The sequence below is a fragment of the Mchenga conophoros genome, linkage group LG23, assembly GCF_057382185.1.
Source record: "Mchenga conophoros isolate Kocher_MC1m ecotype Shallow Benthic linkage group LG23, M_conophoros_male_GT1.1, whole genome shotgun sequence".
Classification (NCBI taxonomy): Eukaryota; Metazoa; Chordata; class Actinopteri; order Cichliformes; family Cichlidae; genus Mchenga; species Mchenga conophoros.
In genome coordinates, this window is record NC_140547.1 from 40,526,258 (window position 1) to 40,546,598 (window position 20,341).

The 20,341-nt window shown below is 39.5% G+C and overlaps 1 protein-coding gene across 3 annotated transcripts in view; it reads left to right on the forward strand.

The window, feature by feature from the left end:
* The window catches only part of LOC146547824 (fibroblast growth factor 14-like), a 70,161-nt gene that overhangs the window by 42,811 nt on the left and 7,009 nt on the right, over positions 1-20,341 (forward strand). The gene's annotated exons all lie outside the window — the stretch shown is intronic.

Here is a 20,341-nt window from a genome sequence, read left to right on the forward strand (position 1 = left end):
CAACTTCTTGTGTGATTTTAATTATTGAGAACTGGACATATTATTGCTTTGAAAAAAGTCAGAAGGCTTTGCTTTGTCTGCAGGGAAACTGAGCTGAGAGATTAGTCTGTTAACTTTAGCTCCGATTAAAGTGGTAAATTACTTTGCTTGAATCTGGTCAAAAATAGTTTGGGAAATAAGCAGAGATAGTTTTTAAGGTGTTATTTAATTATTTATTCAAACTTCATATATTTATTTTACATTTGAATAATAAAATGTAAAAGAAAATTGTCACTTTCACCTTAATTGTTTAATTTGGTGGGAAAAAAATCAGTTTAAAAAGAAAACAAGTAAATATTACAGTGTTTTTTTCTCTTGGCAAGCAAACAGTAAGAAAAAACCGGAAAATTTTTTATTTTTCAAGGAAGGTAACACAGGGTTATTACGTTTACTGTGCATGGATTGGTTAAACTTGTGATTTCTTTTGTCATTTTTGCTTAAATGGCTCATCAGTTATCAAAATGAGGGCCTATTATTTCTGTGAATTACCTAATGGGCTCCTTGACTAATTTCCAGAATAACATTTGGATCTAGTGACACTCTTTAAAAGAGCCAGACGTGAAGTAAATGAATCACTGTCCGGCTAATGTGACAGATATTTTAAAACATATATCATCACCTTCCACACTGACGTTATATTGTGTGGAAGAAACATGAGGGGATTTTTTTGTACAGCCCTGCTTAGTTACCAGGTGTAGGGACTGTTTGGACTGTATCCAGGGACCTTGGTCTTGATGTGGAGTTTTTGACTTGAAGGACACATGAGCTTATGCCGTGGTTAGGCATTCGTTATCCATCTGTCCGTGTCACGAGAATCACTACGCCTCCTAGAGTTTTATCGGTTGTGCACACAGTGATCAACCAATGCATCTCGACTCGAATTGTGCTCAAGGTCAAGGTCAAGTTTGTCATTTTACAGGCACTTTTCCATTTTCACAAGATTCACTTTTCCTCCTAGAGTATTAGTCATATTTTACTTTCACACAACAATCATCTCATGGGTCCTTACCCAAACTGAGGTCAAGCTCAAGGTCATATTTGCTGTTTTAGCTTCTGTTTTAACAGCATAACTTTCTTGCACACTACTTAGAGTTTCTCCAAATTCTCACACTTGATGTACTGAACAATAGTCAGTTGAAACCATTTAGCAAAGATTCTCAGTGTCTATGAATTCTGCATGCACATGAGTACAAAGAATGAGCTTCATGAAAATACTAAACAATGTGATAGCTTTAAATATCACTTTGCACACGTGTTGAATCCCACATATCCTGTTAGATGGTGATGAGCATGATCTTATTGGTCATGATTGTGGAGGGAGTGGTCTTATTGGTTGCCTCCCACATTAGAAGGGATGGTTGGAGGGCCTCCCTATTACCATAATCTAACATCAGTATTGGGACCAGTGCTCTGCAATGCTTATACATTCATGTATTTTCATGCTTATCATGGCTACAATGTTAAAACACTTTCCTTTGACTTCAATTTGAGTGTTTGTGAGCCCCATTGACTTAATAAAGGACTTTTGATTCTCATTAGCTTGTGCAGTACTTTTCACTTCTGTTCTGCACTTCACACATTACAAAAACCTGTGAATTGTGATAGATTGTGAGCTGTGTGAGCCACTACGTCACAGATCTTCTGTATTCTGCTCTGTGTGACGGTACACTGATTAAAAATCAGATGCAAAGATCACTAACCCAGCATGTGTTGGGGAACTTTACTGAAATCTGGCTTTAAAATATGAAAAAAACAAACATACGCTGTTGTTCTATCAAACTGGCAATGAGCTGCAGCTGATTAATTCTTAAAATCAATTAAAAAATAAACTGGAAGGCTCGTCAGCGTTTTGATTGAGAGACAAATACTGAGTCAGAGCCAGCGGTGCATAATAGCACAAAAAGCTTTTTTCATGTCAGAAGATAATGTGAAAGACCCATTTTTTAGGTTTTGTGGGACAGAAGATTGGAGACAGTTTCATTAGATAGAAAAAGAGAGAGATGAAAAGAGAGATAAATTGCTTTGAATAGATGCCAGTGAAGCATATTAGCCTGATTACAGACGAGTATGCGTTCAGTCGGTCTTTTATTATTTGATAATCGTTAGATTCTGTGTCCTTTCCAGAAGCATCTCCTTCCTGAACATAAAAAATTCAGACAATGAAAAAAAGAAAGAAAGAAAAATCTGAAAACCTTGTCGAATAATTGAAATAAGAAAGAGACATGGAGAACAATAAGAAAGACATGACAGGGAGACGGCAGAAGAGGTGAAGAGCAAGTGGAGCGGAGCAGGATGGAGGGGACGTGAGGTAGAAGAGTGGCGGCGTGAAGATGTTTGAGCAGAATATGAATTATTTCCATGCTGACTCTTCAGAGAAAGTTCAACCTCTTCCACTGACGTCCCCTCATCTGACATCACCCCTGCTTCCTCCCCTTCATTTCTTTTTTTGGTTGGAGATGACAGGAGCTGAGGAGGAGGGGAAAGGAGGTGACGGGAGAAGGAGAGAAGTAAGGAGAGGTGATGGAGAAAGAGAGAGAGAGGGAGGGAGGAGACGGGGGAATAGAAATGGATGGTAGCGGAGAGGAGAGGCAGAGACAAGAGAGATGAAAGGAGGGAAATGAAAGGGAGAGGTGAGAGGAAAAAGGGTGAGGCCAGTACATGACAGAAAAAAATGAAAGGAGGAGAGGGGAGAAGAAAGAATAGACTTGGATGTGAGGCAGAAGAAAAGAAAGTGGAGAGAAAGTAGGGCAAGGACAATGAGGAAAAGATCAAGAGGATGGAGGAAAAGGGCTGCAGACAGAAAATAAGAAAGGAGGGAAGGTGACACAGAAGAGGTGAAAATAAAGAGCATGTAAAAGGACGAGACAGTCAGGGGAAAGGAACGAGAGTAAAAGTCGTAAAAAATGACAGAAGGAGGTGGAGAGAGGAGATGAATGCAAGAAAGACAAGAGAAAATAGAAATATATAATGTAAATGTGAGGAAACGACATTGATTAAATAAGAAAGAAATCTGGAAATGAAGGAGAAAAGGGTAAAACAGAGGAAAATACTGAAGGGAGGGGACTGCAGACAAAATGAAATGAGGTAAAATGTTGTGGAGCTAGACGTGCAAAACACAAATGAAAAATGTATGGAGAAAAGGGGAGAGGATGGAGAGGGAGGAGGAAATGTTTAGGCAGAAGGGGGAAAAGGGCGAGAGGAAAAAGTTGTAAAAAAAAAAAAGAAAGGAGCAAAAACAAGCCTGTAGACAAAGGGGGTAATCGGGAAGAGAAAGAACGGAGATCTGTGCTGCTCTGCTGGGCTTTCTCAGCCTGTCGCTGAAAGTCACAGATGCATGAGGACTTCCTGTAAATAATTGAGGAGGGGGAGTCCCCCCCTGCATATACACACTCACACTCAGCATAAATCCCCTCTAAAGCTGCATAGAGGGAAAGTGAGCATGTTTGATCATTTTCCAGCTCTGTGACTGATGTGCAGACAGCTACAAGATAACAAATATATAAATTATATACAGCAGGATGGGTTTATTGTGATGTCAGCACTGCTTGATGCTTAATTGGTTGCTGCAAAGGTCTTGGCTGTTGGAGTGCCTCGCACTGGTAGTATGAACCAACCTGTAGAAATACTCATTAAATGTTCTGCCATCACAGTTCGTTTTATCCTGCTCTGGACATGAGCAGCGATGTTTAGCTTTATGTATTTGGTAATTGGTTGTTTCAGGTTCGCACTAACCAAAGAGCCTTATTTTGGACACAGTTTGGTTTATCTTTCATCCCTCTTGGCTACATAGGAATTGGACTCCAGTGCCTGCAACTTCAACAAGACATGGTGCACTTGTTTGCAGTCTGTTCTGTAACGACTTCAAGATAGACCAGCAGTCCAAAGCATTTTGCACTTGGAAGGACTTTTACATTACTGCGTGTTTGCTAGCAGGTGTAAAAACATTATCTTGTAGCTGAAGTTGTGTGAAAATGTAAGCAACCCTTTCAAACAGTGCCTGCAGAAAAAGGTGATATATTTCAAGAACACCACAAGGAAAAGCAGCTTTACCATATATTAATTAAAGTTTTTTTTTAAGACAGATATCAATACTTGATGATTTTCTGATATATCGGACGATATTTTCTTTCCAACACACAAAACATAAACAGATTCCCCAAATGTGTTATATGTACTTTTTTATGAATCCTTATTGAGAATATTATCAATATAATATCAATCTATTGTCACAACTTGTGCGTTACCCCCTTACTCTCTGACAAACCCTGCTCAGGTTAGTCGGTTGTTTTTGTCACAGTGATGTGGGAGTCGACAAATTATGCAACTTCCACACTCATAACATGGTTGAAGGGTGCTTCTCCCTGCTCTTTGTTACGTTTTACATTTTAATTTATCATCTGTTATAAATGCCAACACTGATATACCGGCAAATAGCTAATATCAGCGGGGCCAATATACTGCTTGAGCTCTAATATTGACATATGGAGAATTTAAGTACATCTTTGACATAAGACTTATGTGCTTCCTGAATTCCTTTTTTTCAAGGATGCCTTCTTGTTTCTTCCATATAAAGCTTGTATTAAATACTCCACAACAATTAAATGTTTAACTATGAGCTATTCAGTAACCATCCAGTTTTTTTTTTAGACATTTCTTAGGAGAATTGTTGATTCGCTTAAGGTCGTTATCTTGTTACAAGCACCACCTCTAGTTCAACTTCAGTTTTTAGACAGATGGCCACACATTACCTCTTTAATATGATAGAAAGTCCACAGCTGTGGTAATGGCTGGGATCTGGTCAGTCCATAATAAAGCAAAGAAAAAGTGAAGTCTAACATTTCCAACACCACGCTTGACAAGTGGTAAAAGAGTCTTCTCTTAACAAAGCTGTCTTTGGTCTCTGCCAAACATGGGTATGGTTACTGTGAACACAGCAGATAATGTGCCCAGTACATATTATTTCAAAAGATCTTTGATGTTTGTAGGGCTGTCAAAAAAGAAAGATAGTCAGATACTAATTGATACTAAAAACTGTCGCTTTAGATCAGGGGTGTCGAACTCCAGGCCTCGAGGGCCGGATTCCTGCAGGTTTTAGATCTCACCCTGGGTCAACACAACTGAATCAAATGATTAGTTCATTACCAGGTTTCTGGAGAACTTCAAGACATGTTGAGGAGGTCATTCAGCAATTTGGATCAGCTGTGTTGGATCAAGGACACATCTAAAACCTGCAGGACACCGGCACTCGAGGCTTGGAGTTTGACACATGTGCTTTAGATACTTACCAGCAAACAGAACTGATACCAACAGAGCCGTCTTCGCTTCTTCCAGTCAACACAACCTCATACAGCATTGCTGCAGACAGACACACCTGACCTCACTAACAGCTGAACACAAACAGCTAACTTTTTTAATGTTAGTAGGTGACATTCGCAACACTAGATCGTGGCTCAAGAGTTGGGAATTCGCCTTGTAATCGGAAGGTTGCCGGTTCGAGCCCCGGCTCCGACAGTCTCGGTCGTTGTGTCCTTGGGCAAGACACTTCACCCGTTGCCTACTGGTGGTGGTCAGAGGGCCCGGTGGCGCCAGTGTCCAGCAGCCTCGCTTCTGTCAGTGCGCCCCAGGGCAGCTGTGGCTACAATGTAGCTGCCATCACCAGTGTGTGAATGGGTGGATGACTGGTTGTGTAAAGCGCTTTGGGGTCCTTAGGGACTAGTAAAGCGCTATACAAATAAAGGCCATTTACTAAACAATGCTTTATGAGGAATTCTAAGAGGTCAGTAAATCTCCTATTTCAATGACATTGAAGTATTAAACTGTTATCACAAACATCAGCCTGTCAGGCACACGTGTTAACACTGGCCATTTCACTATAAGCAATTATTCCACAATCATATCGGCCATCTCTTAAGGTATCATTAAAGTAACAGCAGTGGCTAATAATAAAACAGTAATTTTAATGTTGAAGCTGGGTAGCAAACTATCATTGAACTTTTATCTGTATTTTCCTATCAATAAAGACCTACACCACCCACCACCATCCGTACTACACCAAAGTACAAAGACATTTTCTGCAATTTAATGACAAGGTTATATACTAAATTCATAATTACAGAACAGTCTGAGCAATGATCTATCAGGACGTTGTCTGTAACACACATTTAATCACATAGTTTCACTGGACTGGCCCACTTATCATCAAGTGGACTGAATGTGGCTCACGTTGTAAAAATGAGGTTGTCATCCCTGCTCGAGACCTTTGCATAGTTTTTTTTTTCTTTTTAGAAAATGTTAGTTTTGCTTACCTACCATTTTTGCTATCTCTATTCTGATTGTAGAATTTACATAAATTGAATAGAAAATTGATTTGATTTGATTCATGCGCACTAAGAGGCCTAACAGTTCTTAGATCTTTACGGTGGTGACACATCAGTAGCACGCAGAACACCAGACCCCAGATGAAACAGGCTTCAGATGACGGTCATTAAGGAGGATCTAATCACTGGTACCTAATATAAAACTCCTGATTCTGATTTTGTAAATCTGAAGGTTATGTAAATATAACCTTTTACATGTTTTCATGTGACAGAATGACAAAAAAATAAAATATTTGCTTGTCTAAATAGATTGAAAAGGCCACAGTTTCTACAGGATGTGTTTTATTTTTGAGTATATTTAAAAATTTCTAGTCTCTTATCCGATATAGTTTAAATAACATTTATTTTGTGACCCATTAAGCATCAGTGTGTGTGCGCAGTGTGATGGACTAAACTAAACAGGAGTCCAGTTCAGGTTCTTGCAGAAGGAAAAATAATTCCATCGATCTCAACTTTCATATTCGGAATTAAAAGTGCCAGAACGATTCACACGACTTCACAGCCTACATTATGCATTCAAATCCCTGAATAAATGTGTCTCATTTGTCACTGAAAACAAGGAAAAGGACATTTTTGAAGAAATGTGAAGTAATGTAATCAATTTTAACACATTTTCTTCTGACGTGTCATCACTCACAGTTCTCAATTGTAAATGAAACTGAATTTTCTTCTCCAAATCTCAAAAAATATGAGATGTAAAATGCAATAATGTGCATTTTGGGGTTGCGTGGTTTTTTTTTACTCTTTAAATGTCAAAAAAGACAAAAAAAGAGGAAACATTTCTTTTTCCCAAATTGCTTTAAGTATCCAAGCTGTGTATGTAGATTACATCATCCTCAGACATTTACATTATTCCTGGTATAGTGCATTTTCTTTGCAGCTTCTTCCTGGATGTATGCTGCTCTCCTCTTGGTGTGTTTTTTATCCTCTTATTGCAAATTGTTAATGATATGCTGCAAACTTAGTTATACATGGTGGCTCTTATTAATCCCAGATAACCATCATCTGGCGGCTGTGTGGTTGTGCACGTATGTGTGGTTTGTGTGTGGGTTTGGGAGTGCGTGCGCTCAGCTAACAGATGGCACAGTGTGCAATGAGCTGCTATGTGATAATTATGGAGCATGCTGGGGGAAGTGGAAAAAAAGTGCTGATGAGTTTGGGACTGTGTGTGTTTGCGTGTGCATGAGGACGAGAGTGGTAAAAGAGTGCGTCCCTGCGCAGAAGGGTGAATATTCCACGTATCGGTATTTTGTGTGTGCGCGGACGTATCAGGGGTGTTGGGTAGGTGTAGGTGTGAAGATGTCGGCTGAGAGGTGAAAGAGGAAATTGAGTTTTTGCCTTGTTTTTTCTTTTTTCTTTTTGCAAAATCATTGCACATTTCCTGCATCACACTGCTGTTACCGCCACACTGTGTTCTTCTACCGCTGCTGTATATGGATGAGAAAAAAGACAGGCAATATTACATTAGGGATGGCTTTGAACGTTATTTCCTGTTGATAATACCTGTTGTGACACACAGCAAACAAAACAGAAACATTTTTCAAAGGTGAATATTTTCATACATTTTGCCAACAGGCCTGTAAGGAGGTTTTGTAGACATGGTATGTTAAACACTTTATATACATTTTCCAGCCATTTTTTTAGTTACACCTTGATAGGGCCAGGTCGATCCCCCGTTTTTATCTTCAAGCTGCTTTAATTCTTTGTTGCATATATTCAACAATGTCCAGGAAAATTTTGCTCGGTGTTGGCATGACATGATCACACGTTGCTGGAAATTTGTCAACTGGATCCCAAAGGTGCTCTGTTGGATTGATCTGGTAACTGTGGAGACCATTTGAGTACACCGAACTCATCAGCAGAGTGGACAAAGTTTTTCTAAAGTTTTTTGGTGCAGTTTTGGTTAGCTCTTGTAAATTGTACCTTCAGTCTCCTGTTCTTAGCTGACAAGACTGATACCCAGTGTGGTCTTCTGCTGCTTTACCCCATGTCTAAAGCAGTCTGGCCATTTTCCTCTGACCTCTGGCACCTCTTCTCAATTCTGATGGTCGGTTTGAACTTAAACAGAATCTCTTAACCACGCCTACAAGCCTAAATGCACTGTGTTGTTGCCATGTGATTGGTTGACTAGGTATTTGCATTAACAAACAGATGTATTTAATAAAGGGCCTCTGTATGCTAGGTTTGTGTAGGTATTGGCATTAGGTGTGTGTATCTTGACAACTGTCCCTGAAAGCTCCTTTTTTCTCCCCTTTTTTCAATTTGTGTTTTGCTGACTGTCCACCATCATAGATTAGAAATGCAAATGTAGTCCTTCATGCAGTGAAGTCTCAGTGAATCGACCTTAGAGCCCTGGTCTGCATGTTTGGGAGTCCCCTGTGAGTTTACACACCATCTTGTTGCTACTCTTCCATCTTTGTCTTTATACACCATTCTTATTTTTTCAGTCACCTTTCTGTCCAGGTATCACTAGATGATAGAAAAGGACAATGGTATTTAATGAAACTGTTTAAAAAAAAAATTGATGATTAGGAGCATTTTTAAACAAAAACACAGAAAGAAAATACTGAAACTAGCCTAATATAACATAAATAATAATAAAATACTTATATAAATTAGTAAATTAAATAAGGGACCAGTAAGGTAGAAATTATACAAAAGAGAAAGTACAATCAATAGAAAATAGAAAAAGGTCAACTAAAGTAAAAGAGCTCAGTGAATAAAAATGTAAATGTAATACATTAAGGTGGTTTTGGGACAGGCCATTTGTTTGGCTTTGAATAGCGTCAGTTTCCAAGTATAAAAGCCATTAATGCTCCAATAAAATCATTCACTTTTTACAACAGAGGCATTCTGCTATTATATACACAAACATTGTAATATGTGATACACTTTTCTCAGATCCATATCACACGATATTCAGTATACATACTAATTCTACACATTATATACTATAGCTAATGGTCATCATACACAGCAGTTCATGACAAGTTTATTATAGTTAAAACTAAAACTAGATGTGAGAAAGCATTTCAGTTTACCAAAATAAAAATGAACTGAAACTGAAACATTTGTCATCACACCTTGACTGATGAGGCATTAACAGACACGTTTATTAGTCATGAAACATTAAAAGTTATGTTTTTATTCCAGCAGCTGTATTGATTTTCCTATATCTTACCTCTGCGATTTACCCTCCACACAGTAATACTAAAAGAGACTAAAAAAATATATTGACACAAAAAAAAAAGATAACAATAAAGTGTAATAACTGTTGTTTGTGATAAGGAAACTGCACCATATATAAAATAAGTGGACAGCTGGAATATAGTCAGTGTGCTACTTTAAAAATTAAACTCCAAAAATCTAATCTTTGACTCTCTTTTTAGTTTATCAAACGTTTTGTATACACATGCAATTTATAAAACTGCCTTTTGAGATTCCTAAGCTGACTAATAGCATATAATTATAAAGATTAGCATTACATGATAAAATATAGTTATGTAGGGAAGAAAAACAAATTTAAAAAAGTAGCGCTGTAAAAATAAAATAAAGCAACATCAGGAACACAGTAATTGTGTTTAACTGATGGGTTTTGACATTTCAGATGTGGAGAAGGAGAGGCTCCCGATGCATAGGAGAGAAGTCTAAAACAGGCTTTCTCTAATGGTCTCCAAGCTGAAAAGGAAAAAGGACGGATTCCTGGTGTCACAGGAGCAAAGATTTCAGATGTGTGTAGAGAGAAAGAGATCAGGGAAGTAGTGAGGGGCAAGTATGTGAAGGAAGAGCCTGTGCTTAATGTGTTTAATGCAAAAGACTTTAAATCAGCAGCTTTAGTTCAGTTATCCGATGCTGCAGAGATGAATCTTGTTTCAGAGGAGCTGAACAACAGAGCTGTAAGTAATGATTATTTCATTATTGATCAATATTTTTTAAAGGTTGTTTGCAAAATAATTGGATATGCTCAGAAAGACATAGAATATTTATTATTTAAGAGCATAAAAAGATCATATCATTCTTTTGCTTGAAACTAAAACAGTGAGGGTTGTAGTCGTGTTCTGACGCTGGGGTTTGGTGATGTTGAACGTTTGGTTCTTTTTTATTTCTTGAATCTCGTGTGCTCTTGATTTCGTTGTTGTTCTAATGATGGTGAGTTTTTGTGATTTTTGTGAAATTATTTAGCTGTGTTGTTATTTGAGAATCACGTTTGAGTCTCTTTAGTGTTTGTGTGGTTTCTGGTTATTTGCTGTTTTGATAACTAGCTTTCTTGTGTGCCTTGTTTGAGCTTTTACCTAATATCTGTCTGCTTGTCTACATTTGTGTTGACAGGCCTATATTATGACAAGTCAACCAAAGAAAATCTGAAATTGTCTCTACTCTCTATTAATCAATTGGTTTTTGATGATGACCTCTCTCAATCTCACATAAGCTTAAGTCTTCTTTTTTTTCAGCTGAAAATGGCTTTGCAGGTAGTCTGCCTTTCCCTCTGCCAAAAGTAATGACTTAATCCTTAGCTCCATTGATGTGGTGCTTTCACAGACTATTGTCCGACCAATGACAGGCAGGTCACTTGAAAGCAACCAGTCGATCTGGAGAGCTGTCGACAAGAAAGTCAATCAGGTATGAAAATAGTTGGTTACTAATTGTGTGACGGATCTATCGGGTAATTATTTGTCTCAGCACACTGTTAAAAGAGTTATTTTCCATCCGTATCTGCAATGTGGATATTTTTTCCCTTTTCAGCTTCTCTGCACAGCTCTGCGAAATGTTTCAGAACAAGATGTTTTAGGCAAACACCAGGGGTGTGTGTGCTTTGTATGTACGTTCATGTCTGTGTATCTGACACACGCCTGTGTACGTAGGCGTGCGCTTCCATTCAAAACGCAGTTGGTACAGCACTCAGACAGAGTGAGTCCTGTGATGTCTACATCCAGAGAGAGATGAGAAGGAAGAGGAGTGGCAGAGAGAATAAATGTTAGCCATGTGAGTCATGACACACGCACAGATTTTCTGGTAACTAGAGAATAAATTAGTTACTGTGGAGCTGCGGAGCCTCTTCAAAGACACCACTCTGTGAATCATGACATTGAAGTACCACAGGACAGGCTTCACACTCTACTAGCAGGTTTGAACGTTTATAGAAACATACTGTCCACGGCTGATGTTTCAGAAAGGAGTGATATGCAGTACTTGTGGCAGTTTTTCCAGTGAATCTGCACCTTTTTGCAGAAACTCACATCACTAAAATGGAGGCATAGAGAAATCTAAAGAAACTCAAAACACCCCTGGGTCAAGGACAAGAAATATTTTTTATCAGCTTGGAAACAATTTTGCAGACCACGTTCAACATGTGTGAATTAGATTCTGAGAAAAGGGATAGTTCTGTGATGAGGGATCCTAAGGATGATTAGACGTTGGTCAAATGAAGTTGACCCAAACAGAACCAAACAAGAAAACATCAACACCCAAAGCCACATGTTGCATTTCAGTATAATTCAATTCAATTAAGTTTTATTTATATAGCTCCAAATGACAACAACAGTCGCCTCAAGATGCTTTTTATTGTAAGGTCCCTACAAGGACCCTACAATAATACAGACAAAATCCCAACAATCAGATGACCCCTATGAGCAAACACTTGGCAACTGTGGGAAGGAAGAACTCCCTTTTAACAGGAAGAAACCTTTGGCTGAACCAGGCTTTGGGAGATATGTTATTTTAAAGTATTTTACTTTGTCAAAATGAACAAGGTGAAATGGTTTATTTATGCCTTAAAGACTAATGTACAAAAAAATATGAAATGACTCTTTATTAAATTACCTAAAATTTGTACACGAGCAACCCATCATGGATTGCTCAGTCTCCAAATGCAGCGATTAAAAGGCACATTTTACTCGGTGTCTAAATGTTCAAATTTGAGCTTTATAGAAGTGATGTTACTTATACAAGCACTGCCTTACAACTAACACATACTGCTGGAAAATGCTGTCTGTAGAAGATCCCACAGAGTTTGCTAAGAGGGTCTCAAGAGAGCAAGAGTGTTCAGAGGCTTTACCTGACGAGCACAGGTAGGGTATGAGAGATCAGCGCAGAGAACTCCTTATCTTTGTAAGCTCATTAAAGCACTTGTTGACCTCATAAGAATTACAAGTAAGCCTGCTTACCAGTTTGAGTTATGTTTTCATATTTGTTCAAAGATTAAACACTGCCAGAGTTGCAGCTTCAGAAATAAGGCTAAAATATTTCTCTCACCCCATAGGAATATGTTTAAGGGCCATATTAATTTAATGGAGTGCACAAATAGAATTATAGTCAGATATATTCATGCCTTGATGGTATGCTTTCCTTACTGGCTTTGGTTGAAGCAGCTGTCTCGCTTTAAATCTGTGTTATTTTGTCTGAGTTATCAGTGGCGTGTCTAGAAAATTTTTGTTGGGGGGGCCAGGTAGGGGCACAGATTTGGAGAAGGGTGGCAGATTTAATTGGCAGATAATGTTTTAAAAAAAAATTCTACCAACCCTTAACCATAATTCAATAATTCAATAACCCTATAAACCTAATAACCAAATGCACTTTTAACTCTTATTAGAATGAGATTTTAACCACTACGGTGCAAAGTTTTTAGATACTGCGTTGATAAAGTACAAGAGATACAATCAGTGCTTTGTCAGTGCTTACTCAGCATTCAAGGACATCAATATTTGCATAGTATTTTTACTGACATATAGTGCACATATGTTTTGGGCAAAAACATTTTTGAAAATTAAAATACGAACATTTGTAACAAACAATTGACAAATTAGCCAGTTCCAATGCAAAACTTTATCTGCCTGTTAAAAAAAAGAAGATAATCTTCTCACAAACTGGTGTTTGATTTTGAAACAGGAAAAAAGTGTGGAAACAAATGAAAAGACTAACATTTGAATAACACCTGAAAGCAAGTAAATACTTTCTATGCTGCCTTATGGTAAACTTTGGTAATATTGATGTATAAAGAACAACACTGGCTGATGATAAAATACAGTCAGCTGGCATGGTGACACTGCCAGTATTAACCTGCAGGGCTGGACTGGGACAAAAAAAATTGGGCATTTTTACTACAGACCGACCCACCAGGTATTAAAGCCACAAAGCCTTTGAATGAAAACAAACGCTGTTGTGACAGTGATGTACAGTCTTGTTGGTATATGTATGATTTCTATACATTTTACGTCAGATAAAAACTTTGGTTGTAAGATTTAGATAATTATTTAATAAAAGCTAGGTATTTTAAATGAGAATAAGAAAGAAAAGTATTTTTTTGTGCCCACCTTTCCCTGTTAATGCCCTACCTGGCCCCCTGGCAAAACTTTGCTAGACCCGCCCCTGCACAGTTACCAGCTGTCAGCTACATAAAAAAGGATCCTGGTGTTATTTATCTCTCAGAAACAGTTGATAACTTCAACTCATTCATGTCACCTAAAAGGTAAACCTGTTTCTCCATCACCTGTTCAGCTCTGATGATTCAGTAAGGACGTCTCCTGGTTTCATCTTCATGTTTCCCTCTCACCACATATACAAACCGATATCATGACCAGCAGCTTTACAGCTGTGGCTCCAGCAAACATCAGCTGATACTAGAAATTAATATTAAATACATTCTAACAACAGCTGATCAAGCTTAAACGTGCTGCTGTTGTTTAGCGCAATATCCGCTGGTTTCCTCTTTCTGGCGCAAAGTGGGCGATAAACAAACAAGAGAGAAAAGCCGATCAGCTGATCATTGATCAGTTTCATGATTGAAGTAGCAACAGGAGAGGGAGGGGGAGAGAATGAGAGAAGAAGAGGCAGCTGTGCAGCATAAAGACAGAATAAATCCAGCTTTGTGTCTTTTTTCCATTCTAGCTAAAGTCCGGGACAAACTGCGTCTCTTCTCAGCTCAATACGAAACGTGTAATATTTTCTCTGAATGAGGGACCATTCCATTTTTTTAAGGAGCCGTTGGCAACTCTACTAACTAACCTTATGAATAAAATAAAGTTCACTATCAGTAACATCATAGCACCCACCCAGCTGTATAAAAACTCCGTCAAACTGGCTAGAACGCAGTATGAGTTATTGCAACTGACAGTAAAAAGTCAGCAACATGAAAATAAACTCCACCTAAACTTGGTTTATATCTGACCCAGATAGACTGCAGGTCATAACTTCTTACCTGAAGTTCAGTTCACCTGACACTCGGACTGGTGGCTGCTTCGGGTCTCTCCTCCTGCCTCCCCTTCCCTCATCCACCTGTTGCCTCTGTGGAAGCCCCGTCATAGCCACCACCAAACAACGGAGTTATTTCTACACATCGACCTGCATCTGGCCAATCCACCACCTCTCATTGTTCATGCCATTACAAAAAAAATAAAAAATAAGTCACTGGGGATATGCCCGGTATGCCCGATGGCCAGTCCAGCTATGTTAACCTGCAACCAAATCTGCAGCTCCATACAGCAATGTTACGACTTAGATTATATCTTATAACTCATAACTCTTATGTTAGCTGCCCTCAGTAGCATACTGTCTGAAATATTCCACAGCTGCAATAATTCTTTAAGTGTTATTTTTTTCCTTGGTATTCTAATTTCACCGAAGTTTACTAAACTCAACAAACTTAATATTACTTACCGGGACATTTATTCTGTCCTCATTTTCTTTCACCGAAAAATTGTTTCCTGCAGTGCCATCTTTCGCGCTTGGCTCTCCTACCTTTGCTAACGTGATGCGCATAGCGCAGAAGCGATGCTGCATTCACTTACACTCGGATATCTGAGCGTCACCGTGAAAACATAATCGGACATTTGATATTTGATTGAATTTTATTGTTTTGCCTTTGGGGTGGCACCTGGGGTGGCCAGTCTGGTTTGGGGGGTGGCCTGTGCCCCCCCAGGCCACCCCGCTGGACACGCCATTGTGAGTTATATGCAGCTTTAGTCCTGTCTGAGTTTGCAATTGGTCATCTGGTGCCAGACCAGAGGTGAACATGCAAAGTAAAGAATGAAAAATGCCGTTGTAGTGCCATTTACTGTGACTGCAGTTGTTAGGCTTAGTGAAATCAGATAACCAATGATTCTCATTTCCGGTTCCATATTTTTTCTTCCAGACACCAGAGAGTTCAGTGGTAGAAAATCCTGATTTAGCCTATGCTAGGCCTTGGTCTAGCCTAGAGATAGGCATCTCCAGGCCTCGAGTGCCGGTGTCCTGCAGGTTTTAGTTGTGTCCTTGATCCAACACAGCTGATCCAAATTGCTAAATGACCTCCTCAACATGTCTTGAAGTTCTCCAGAGGCCTCATAATGAACTAATCATTTGATTCAGGTGTGTTGACCCAGGGTGATATCTAAAACCTGCAGAACATCGGCACTCGAGGCCTGGAGTTGCCTACCACTGGACAAGCCTCTCAGGTATCGCAGTCATCCTGGTCATCGTAGTCTAAGGAGCTTGGAAAGAAAAGCAACTGGACTTCTTTAAGTTTCCTTGAAGACATTTCACCTCTCATCTGAGAAGCTTCTTTAGTTCTAAGAGCAATTGGTGGAGAGTCCCAGATTTTAAGCCCCATGGGAGTGTCCCATAAAGCTTGGGATCCCTTCCCAGATGCCTTAACACTAGGGATGGGTATCGTTTAGGTTTTATCCGATACCGGTGCCAAACCGGTACTTTTGAAACGGTGCCGGTGCTTAAACGGTGCTCAAACCGGTGCTTAAAGAATGGAGAACACAAAATTGGTCCAAAAACCTCCCATGTTCAGCTGTTTTTATGTAAAAAGATAACAATGTTAGCCTTTTCTGCAGCTATGGGGCATATATGGTATCACTCTTGGCTGGAAGCAGTGCTTAAACAATGGAAAAAACACAAACTTTGTCCAAAAACCTCTCATGTTTAACTGTTTTCCACTTTTTCTTTGGTCATTTTAGCCTTTTTGGCCAGGGTGAAGGGAGTATCTGCCATCAAACAAGAAGACAGCCGCATGTAACTATGATGGTGTTTGCTAGTTCACCTTACATGCATTAATGTAATAACGTGGTGAGCCTACTCAACGTAAATTACACACGAACAACATTAAGCTACTCACGCAGAGAAGAACGGCTGCTGCTGCCATCATCATCCTCATCATTTCTGCTACACTGGCAGGGCTAGGGGCCAGGACTCTCCTCTTCGTGTTTTTGGGGGATGTTGCATAACAGGCAACCCACCCGCAGTAGATGTGCACGGTGTGAGGTCTCGCAGCAAGCTATCAAATACGGCGCATTTCTCGGCTTTTAATGCGTCGCCAGGTGTTTCATCGGATTTGAGGAGTTACCTCCTTTGACAGTATCACAGTATCAGCTTAAAGCACTTGTTGCAGGCTGCTGAGTTTGCATCTTTTGCTGTGAAGTACAGCCAGACTTTTGACCGCTTCGCCTTGGGCATTTTTAATCTGTAGCTCTGCTCTAAAAGAACGTACGTACCTGGACCCGCCTACTATCCTCGGAAATGTAAAATGATTGGCTAGAATCTAAAGTGTATCACAGCTCAGGAAAAAAAAGCACCGAAATGTGCGCTGCTTTTCGGTCTGGTTACTACAGTTTATGTCAGAACTGGTGCCATCATGGCACCGGACACCGGTACCCATCCCTACTTAACACCTACTCACAACCTGGGCTATTTGACCTCAGTTAATCACATGATAGGGTGGGGCTAGGTTTCCCAATGGGTTCACCTGAAACCTTGAATAGGGAAACCTTGGCTGATTGGGACCCACAACCCTTTTCACACCTTGGCTCGTGTGATTAAGTAGAGAATCAATAGGGGGCCCATGACCCTCTTGTGGACACTCCCATAGGGCTTAAATCTGGGACTCTCCACCAATTGCTCTTAGAACTGAAGAAGCTTCTCAGATGAGAAGTGAAACCTCTTTAAGGAAACTTAAAGAAATCCAGATGCTTTTCTTTCCAAGCTCCCTAGACCTCTCAGGTAAACCTTCTCTCCCTTTAAGGCCATCCTACCTTTTTTCTGATTGGCTATAACTTCCAAATAGAAGGTTTAAAGAGAAGGTGTGTGGGGCTTCTTTCCTCATAGCCATACCTGTGTCCCTGAGATGACCTCATTAGCGATATCTGCTGTTACTGACATCATGCAGGGTCAAGACTAGAATCTGTCTGAAATGGAGCATTTGCAGCAGGCCCAAGCATGGGCTTTTGGATCACATTACTGTTACAATTGACCTTATTTTCAGTAAGATGGCCACATTCAGTGTGATGGGGCCATATTCAATATGAACATCAACCATTGTAATAATATAAATATGACAGAAGAGAAGGAAAGGAATATTTAGTCCTCCCTAACAGGAGCCTGTGCTGTGGTTGTTGCTGCGCCTCTAACACACCTGATCCAATTAAGAGCCACACATTTTCATCACAGAGTAATTGGATCAGGTGTGCGGATCTGAAGTGGTTGAGGAACACTGTGGTGTTGCTGACATGCTGAGAGCAACGCTGTGATCTGAATCAGATTTATGCTGTAATTCAGTATGCCTGGGCTGGAGGACATCCTTTCAAGTCTCTTTCCCAAGCACACTCCTCGCTCTTTTGTTTCCTTATGCCAACACTTTTCTTTCCACTCCTCCTCTTCCTCCTTCTCTGTGGGCTTCTTTTCTTTAGGATGATTTGTTTACCCACAATTCCCGTGGGTAATTAGCTCTGTGATAATAACTGGTGTTGGAAACAAACACACCCACTCACTGAGCAGTGCACACAAACAGACACACAAACACGCGCATTGGGATGAAAAACAACTTTCTTGAGCTAAGTCGCATTAAGTCTCGTTACAAGGAGAGCAAATTCACGTTAAAGAAGGGGGAACAAATACGAGCAACGTGTCTCAGCATTTGGTAATAATAAAACTGTACAATTTTTATGATGTTTGAACCGAATTAAATGACCGTAATGTTGGGTGATAATCACTGCCATTAACTTACTTGATGTCTCGATAATATAATTTTATGATCATTTTGTGGTGGTTGATTCGATTTTACACCGGCAGCAATTAAATAGAGTTAATGATTTTTTTTGTTATAATGAAAAACATGACACTAGGCTATTCAATTAAAAAAAATAAAATAAAAATAACTTGATTAAGTAGACATTTAACGAGGACGTTTGGAAGCATGTTTCCGCCACAGAAAAAGTTGCCATCCATAACCTAAAATTCGGAGTAAGGTATTTAAAATTTCAAGTTAATCAGTCAAAATTTCAAGGTAGCAACTCGAAATTTTGAGTTAGCTCTCCCAATCAGGAATATCTGTGCAAGTATATTAATTCCTTGTTATTGGAAGCATTAGATGCCAGCTGTCCAACAATTTGGCATGATTTGCTAGAAGGCATTCAAACCTGAAGAACCTGGTGTTGATTAAGTCATGGTTGTTATACACTGGTAGCTCACTCATGCTGATGATACTACCTGATTTTGAGCATGCATGCATCTGTGCCATCTGCTTCTGGGTAACAAGGAAACAACCTGATTGGCAGAGCTCATCTGGAATTCAACTTATCAACTCAAAATTTCGATTTGAGGATGTCATAAGAAAATAATAACCGGAATAAGGTGGGAAATTTTAACTTTTATCTGAAAAGGATCTTTGTGTGAATCATAATATCTTAGATCTTGGTATTGGCATTTACAACAACCACTAAGTGAAAATGAAAAGAACAAAATAAGACAAGAGAGAAACACCCTTCAACCATGTTATCTGTGATGTCATTGCATAGTTTGTCCACAAGAGGGCACTCTGCAGCTTCCCTATTCACGACCTGTAATATGAATGCCAGAAACGCAACAAGAAGCTGATCTGAGCAGAGCTGGACCGAGCGTTAACGAGTAAATACATAACAACACAAAACATACGGCAGAAAATTCTGATTATGTTTTGATTTTCCGAAAGAAAAAATATCATCCGATATATCAGAATATCAGATTTTTAAATTCAGAAACATTGGAATCAGTCTTAAAAACCCTATATTTTTATATTTGGCTGTAATTTCTGTTTACATTCTCTAGTTAAATTAATTTCGATCGATGACAGAATGGTTTGGCTCGTCTCCATACTGATCCATCCCTCTTAACTTGCTCACTCAGTCTTTAGTCTTTTAGCCCACAGTCCAGGACAAGCAAATCATGAAGCCTGTGAGTCATGTAGCAGGTGCCACAGCCACAGGTCTGCACTCTTTGTCTTCTTTTAACCTGTGTTTGATTCGGCTCCCTTCAGCAGTACATGTTCCTCATTCTACCAAATCAATAGATTATAGGCTTTGGTAAAATGCAGTAATTACTTACAGTGGTGTATTGTTGCCCGTGTTTCTACTGGGAAGTTCCCAGTGGCCAGCAGTCAAGCTGTGGCAGCATTATCAGCTAGGTGCCAAGCTCTGTTATTAGTGCAGCCTTACGCTGAGCCAAGACTTTAGACTGCTTCTCTCTCTCTCTCTCGGTCTGATTTTGAATTCCTTATTTTTTAGGCCTTTAATGGATGAGGGACAAAGTGCTGCCTGTATCAATTTAGTCTGTTTTTGAGCAGCATGTTTAACATGTTAATGGGCTCTTCTCTCTCTGATTATGGCTGGCCTGAAAAGCGGCGTCTGTTCTGTCTAGCATGCGTGTGTGTGCGTGCTATTCAAAAAAGATAACAGTGTGCATGCATGTGTGCAGTGTGTGTGTGTGTGTGTGCACTTTCTCTAAATCTCTGCAGAGCGCAGAGAAATGACAGCGTTAAAAAAAAAAAAGGAGAGCGATGGGAGAAATACAAAGATAAGAAAAGGGAGCGAGAGTAAAAGAGAGAGAATCCCCTGCTGTTTTTCCAATCAGGAGGCGTCGTCCTCCTCACTTGGTGATTTATTCTCTCTCCCCTCTTCTTCATGTCCCAATTTCCA